Below are 6,882 nucleotides of genomic sequence, written 5' to 3' on the forward strand. Positions count from 1 at the left end.
CATGCTAATTAGGGAAGCCGACTGACGTGAGCGAGGTTTAAAGGGTAATTAGCATAAAAATCCTACATGCTGTATTTTTACTTTCTCTAATCAACACCCTCACACGTACACATTTTTCAGATGTGAGAAAAAGCGGTTTGACGCAATTAAAATGAAAATTAGCATCCGGGTGGAGGGGAGGAGGGAGGGAAGAAGGAGGGAAGAGGGAGACAAAATGTTCTCCCCTTGCATTTTTTTTTTTTTTTTTTTTCCTTCTTCTTGTCGCTGCACTATTTTAAGACTCAGAAGAAAAGAGTGGATAATGTAATTGTTTTTACAAATAGACGACACGTCGAGCGACAGCGACGCAGTGTTCTCTGTGTAGCTGCTATCTCGTTCTCTTGTCACCCACTGACAATCTTATCTTTTGCCTCTCGGGGACGTCGATTCACTGCGCTCGACGTGGTAGAAAAGATGCTGTTTTCTCTTATGCAGCATCTAGAAATTCGAGATAGAATGATGATTGCACGAATGTTGGCGCAAAGAGGTGCTTAAAAGGCATCGAAGCGCGTTACAAACACATCGCGAGTGCCTAATAATTATTACGTTTGCAGAGTAAACACCATGTGATGATGAAAAAGCATGATATTGAACTGAATGTACTTTTCTCATGTGTTTGAGATGATTCTATTGGCTTCATATCTGCCTTGTACTTCACCGTTATGAAGTTCATATGACTCATAACACGCTCACGCATTTTTCACACACTCTTCACAAAGAAGCATGTGTGGTCTGTCTTGTTCAAGCACACTATAGAGTTGAATCAAAGAGCAGACTTTGCCGTTTCCTCTGCTGTTTGGACTCCTTCTGCGCCGACTTTTGCATTTCGGTGTTGAAGGTGTTCCCACTGTTCGCTCGAGAGGAGAACAGAAAAGCTTTAAGCTCTGTTGAAAAGTGCAAAAAAAGGTCTCGGCGGGGTCAAGACGAGACAAGCTGTGCTGAGGGTGAAAATAGTTGTTGCAACTCCAGGCTTCGCAGTGCACTGTGCAGAATTACATTTTTACCAGACATGACGGTTTTAGGTGCTACTCTCTTTGTCAGGCCGTAACAATACCTCCCCGTGCTTCAGCTGACAACAGACCACGCACACATTCATCCAGAGATGATTATTGAGCTAACACACTATTATTACTGCAAATAAAAAAAGAAATGGAGCTGGTTGATTGCCCATACAGGTGGCACACGAGTATCATTCTAGTTGAGTTATTCAGTCTTTGGAAAGAGTAACAGGCACTGCTTCATTTGAGTCTATGCAAAAGTAGAAGGAAGTTACCGCTTTTATTGTTGTAGTCTGAGTAACGTGACGTGAGTATCGAATAGTTAAGAGGAGGTGTGCTACGTCCGGTTTTCAAAATAAGGTGTTAACAAAGGGAACTGTATATACAAAATACATATATGGAAATAAGATTGATTGGATTATATTCACCAGAAGTATAAAACATTACATGTCCCTTATAAATTAAAAAGAAAATACCACTCATTTGAGAGGGAAATGTCTTTATCCTTTGATTTTTTTGGTTACTGGGAAGAAATTTAATAAATAATGTCTGACAATGACAGATATATTTGACTTCAGGACATCTGACTACATACATGCTGAAAATCAAACATTTTTACTGGATTAATTTAGAGATTTTCCAAAGTAAAAGTCCCTAGAAGCGTGTAAGCGTGCAATAAATTGTAATATTGAATCGCAATACATATCGAATCGGCACCCAATTATCGTGATAGTATTGAATCGAGTGATGGGTGAATCATCCCAGCCCTAGTACTTGTAAATAATCTACATATTCTGAATTTCAGGGTACGTCTGAAGTACTGTAGTAGATTCTTCATGATTGCATCTTTGATATTTTCGATGACAAATGATACAATTCAAGTCCATATTTTGGTAATTGAATAAAAAAGACTGGAAAGACGGATTATTTCATTACTTCTCAGTTCATAAGCCCCATAAATACTTTAAAAACCAAAGAAAACTAAATGGGAAGCATTTCAGACCGGCTGTCAAATAACTTTCAATTAGGCCAAAATTTCATTTTCTCCATAACTACTTCTGAATAATTGCAATATCTCAAGAGCCGGCATTTCTATCAAACTTCATTTATGCTCACATGGTAACAATGTAGGGATTTTTTGTGTGCCTGTGCTCGACTTCTTTCATGATCCCCTACAAGGAGAGACAGGAGGAGGAGAGATGACTTGACCTTGGAGGCCCGTCTCTGAGCACCATATTGCCCCACACCTGGGAGGCCCCGGGGGTATGGGAGAACCCGTCACCCCTCGGAGCTTTACAGATGGACCGGCGAGAGTGAGAGAGAGAGAGAGAGGACGGGCCTGGACGAGGGTAAGAGGGGAGGGAGGATGCCCTACGATGCCTTAAGGGATCCATATGCTCTGCTGACTCAAGCCAATGACACCAATGATAGCGATTGGTTCACAAATAGGCCAAAGTGGGTCAGTTCGCTGTCCTCAAGTGTAGCGAGAACACTTGAGATTTATTTGGAGATAATGAAGATTAGAAATGTTCAATGTTTCTGCACCACTAAAGTAACAACTGAAGTAACTCTGAAATGAATCCAGGGAGTCCTGCACACTAGTTAGTAATCTGAAGTACATGTTTAAATAAAATATAGGAATCCGAGTCTACAGTGATTAAATGAAACAAACTGCATAGTATGCATGATATCAGCGGTGGACTCAATGGACTGTATTTGGCAAAAAGGCTGGTATCGGTATGGAAAAGCTAACATACCACTTTGACCTTATATAATATATATATATATATAGGAATTGCAAGTTCAAATGTTGAGAAAGTTGAATAACATAAAAGTGTGTCCCTTTTCTCTACTTGTTTCATCAAAAGTTCCCACTCCTCCCTGCAGCCTCTCCACAGGATCAAACCTACAATATGACTCTTTCTGGAATGACGAAGGCAGAGAAGTATGTTAGTGTCAAAATGTGTTAAATAGAGCTGTCAAAGTTAACAGGAGAATAACGTGTTAACGCAAATTTGTTTGAGCGTCACTAATTTCTTTAACGCATTAAGGCAACTTGTGATTTTTAGGTTGTAGCGGGCTCAGTTTTAAAGCTAGAAGATACTGGTATCATATGAAACTAGAAAAAAATCCAATGGTACCAACCGTGTCATACTAGCTTGTTTGGAAAGAGGTTAAGTAACGCTCCAAACTTGCGCTAAATTTTGGCGAGGAAAAACTGTCATGTCCATTTTCAAAGGGGTCCCTTGACCTCTGACCTCAAGATATGTGAATGAAAATGGGTTCTATGGGTACCCACGAGTCTCCCCTTTACAGACATGCCCACTTTATGATAATCACATGCAGTTTAGGGCAAGTCATAGTCAAGTCAGCACACTGACACACTGACAGCTGTTGTTTTCCTGTTGGGCTGCAGTTTGTCATTTTATGATTTGAGCATATTTTTGATGCTAAATGCAGTACCTGTGAGGGTTTCTGCACAATATTTGTCATTGTTTTGTGTTGCTAATTGATTTCCAATAGTAAATATATACATACATTTGCATAAAGCAGCATATTTGTCCACTCACATGTTGATAAGAGGATTAAATACTTAACAAATCTCCCTTTAAAAGGTACATTTTGGACAGATAAAAAATGTGCGATTAACTATGGACAATTAAATATTTGAATTGATTGACAGCCCTAGACTTTGGTATTTTAAGAACTTGCAATTCCAAGAAGTATAAAGTTATCATTTTGTTAGCATTCGACAAACTACAGCCCCCATGAGGCTTCGACAGCACTCATGTTGGTATGAGTCACGGAAAAATCACAGATGGACACAAGCTGAAAATATCTGATGTGTTATTCTTTAACTTCTTTTGGGGGAACAAAATGTCTTTTTTTGTAGTTCTCACACTTTCTACTTTGTTAGATCTTTTTTCCTTGCCCTTTAGTCGCCTCCACCGAGGCGGATGAACACCAGCTGACGTAAAGGGAGCACGAGGTCGTCGGTCTGACTGAGGAGCAAGGTGTCTGAGAGGTGTGAGACCCTCCCACCCCCGTCACCCCGCGGTGATGTCACCGTTTCCACAGTGACTCGGCACGCGGGCCCGAAGCGTTGCCAAGCCCGGCGGGGGAGTGATGGGGGGCTGCTTGTACTGCTACCATACCACCCCCCCCCCTCTTCCAAATGCCACCCACCTTCCTCAGCCCTTCTCATCACCCCGTGCCATTTCCCTCAGAGCCGCCTGCCATCTGTGCTCTGAGAAACACTCCCCATTTGTTTCTCTCTGTATCTCATCCACTCTTCTTCCCTGTGTTTCGGGATGCTGCCGCGGGGTTTCTCAAAACTCTTTCATGTCACAGACCCCCCGAATAAGCCCACATTAGTTCACAGACCCCCCTTTGATAAGATTTCATCCGAGGCAGCCATATGGGATCTTTGTTGATTTAGTATTGAATTTCACTCCGTACATGGAGGGCTGAAAACTGTACTCGTTCTTATACATTCCTGTAACTGAGGTCATTTCACCTAAATTGAATTATATTGAATTTTTGTTTCGTTAGAGGCCTCCCAGGAACCGCGTCGAGAACCCCTGGGGATCCCGAAACCCCCACTTAGAAAGCCACCACAGCCAGAGACAAACACAAAACGAGAGAGGGGAGTTGCAACCTAAAACTAATGTTCTTTTCCTCCAAAGGGCTAAATGGAATAATAAGTCCTCAGGCTCTTCTCTGCAGCTGTCAGAAAGATCAAGTTACAGCCCCGTATGAGCGAGCACAGTAAGTGAGTGTGCGAGTGTGTTTCTGCAGAGTGTACTTAACGCGCTGAATTGCCATCTGCATATGTCTATATAACAAATTTGGCTGCTTAAATGAGCCAATGAGCTGATGAGCCAAGGGGATCATTCAAAAATCATCCTCATCCTTATCTTTACTCCTACCTTATCTTATCTCTGCCCTTATCTTCATCTCCATCTGTATCCTATTTCATCCTCAACCGACCCTTATCATTGTTTATATCCCTATCTTGTTCTTTTCCTTATCTATATCCATGTCATCTTATCCTATTTCATCTTTATAGTGATGCTCACCTCATCTTTTTCATTATCCTTATCCTTATCTTATTTAAGGATAAGGATTAATCTTATCTTAGGAGAGTGAAAGGGTGTGTAAAATAACATTTTTGGTAGAGCTGCAACGATTAAGTCAACTAATCGATAAGTTGATCGACAGAAAAAAAAATAGCCAAAAATGTTGATAATCGATTAATCGTTTTGTCATTTTTCACGCAGAAATGGCAGGAAATGCTGTTTCCAGCCTCTCAAATACATCCATCCATCTTCAACCTCTTATCCGGGTTCGGGTCGCGAGGGCAACAGCTCCAGCAGGGGACCCCAAACTTCCCTTTCCCGGGCCACATTAACCAGCTCTGACTGGGGGATCCCGAGGCGTTCCCAGGCCAGTGTGGAGATATAATCTCTCCACCTAGTCCTGGGTCTTCCCCGTGGTCTCCTCCCAGCTGGTCGTGCCTGGATCACCTCCCTAGGGAGGCGTCCAGGGGGCATCCGTAATAGATGCCCGAACCACCTCAACTGGCTCCTTTCGACGCAAAGAAGCAACGGCTCTACTCCGAGTCCCTCACGGATGACTGAGCTTCTCACCCTATCTCTAAGGGAGACGCCAACCACCCTCCTGAGGAAACCCATTTCGGCCGCTGGTACCCGCGATCTCGTTCTTTCGGTCATGACCCAACCCTCATGACCATAGGTGAGAGTAGGAACGAAGATTGACCGGTAGATCGAGAGCTTTGCCTTCCTGCTCAGCTCTCTTTTCATCACAACGGTGCGGTAAAGCAAATACAGAGATTTCTTTCTTTTATCTCAGAGCGCAGTCTTTGCACCCCAAAAAATAGGCGCTTGGGAGCGCTTGGGAGCGCTTGGGAGCGCTTGGGAGCGCTTGGGAGCGCTTGGGAGCTCTCGCATTTGAGCGCGCCTGCTGCGCGTCTACATTGACAATGATGGATTTGAGCGCGCAAAATCCGTGGCATGTCTACGGCAAGATTGGGAGCAATATTGCCTCCGCATGGCTCTCGCAACATGGCAACGGCTGAGCTGGCGGCTTGCAGCTAACGCTAACGGCAACATCTGCAAGGCGCCGTTAGTTATCATCTGTAACCGCCGTATGAGCGCAATGCAGAGCGGCGGCCGTGAGCTGAGGAAAAGTCAGAGGATCACCAAAGTCAGTAGGCTTCATCCGCCAGGGACCATGAATGTCTGTATTTAATCCATAATCCATCCGACAGTTGTTGAGATATTTCAGTCTGAACCAAAGTGATGGACGGACCGACGGACCGACCACCCGATACCGCCATTCCTAGAGCCACGCTGCTAGTGTGGCTAAAACCAAGACGTATAAATGTCACACATTGGAAAACTGAAGAAAATGTAGAGCCGATTTAATGCAGCTATTTGAAATTCTGCTTTTGCTCTCCTGTTAAATTATCACTTTCTGCTCTTTAGCACTTCACCTTGAATCTTATCTCCATCTCATCTTGTGCAGAAGTATAAAAAAAAAGAAGAAGAAAAGGATGCTCTGCGAAGGCTTCGTATTGAATATCACAGGCCGTACCGGGGCCAAGTAAACATCAGAATTATGAGATCCCTTCCACTTACTGTAACTCTGGTCCTTAAGGACAGACAGCCTCATTCAAGTGCTGTCACTTCCATTGCATCTATTCGTCTGATCCCTTCTGTAACGGCCAGTTAAATAGCCAGTAATGCCTTTTAGCCTGTTAGTGCTGGATGCTCGTGAGCCCAGACAGACTGCGATGGACATATGGAGGGAGTCTGGCAGCAGA

At 43.4% G+C, this 6,882-nt stretch overlaps 1 long non-coding RNA gene across 1 annotated transcript; it reads left to right on the forward strand.

Annotated features, from left to right (window-relative positions):
- Window positions 1-1,782: 1,782 nt before the first annotated feature.
- Window positions 1,783-5,348, forward strand: LOC141762156 (uncharacterized). Its single transcript, XR_012592739.1, has 3 exons — window positions 1,783-2,386; window positions 2,906-2,982; window positions 3,977-5,348. It is a non-coding gene; the product is annotated as an uncharacterized LOC141762156 (long non-coding RNA).
- Window positions 5,349-6,882: the final 1,534 nt, after the last annotated feature.

Source organism: Sebastes fasciatus, chromosome 23 (assembly GCF_043250625.1).
Source record: "Sebastes fasciatus isolate fSebFas1 chromosome 23, fSebFas1.pri, whole genome shotgun sequence".
In the NCBI taxonomy this organism is placed as follows: Eukaryota; Metazoa; Chordata; class Actinopteri; order Perciformes; family Sebastidae; genus Sebastes; species Sebastes fasciatus.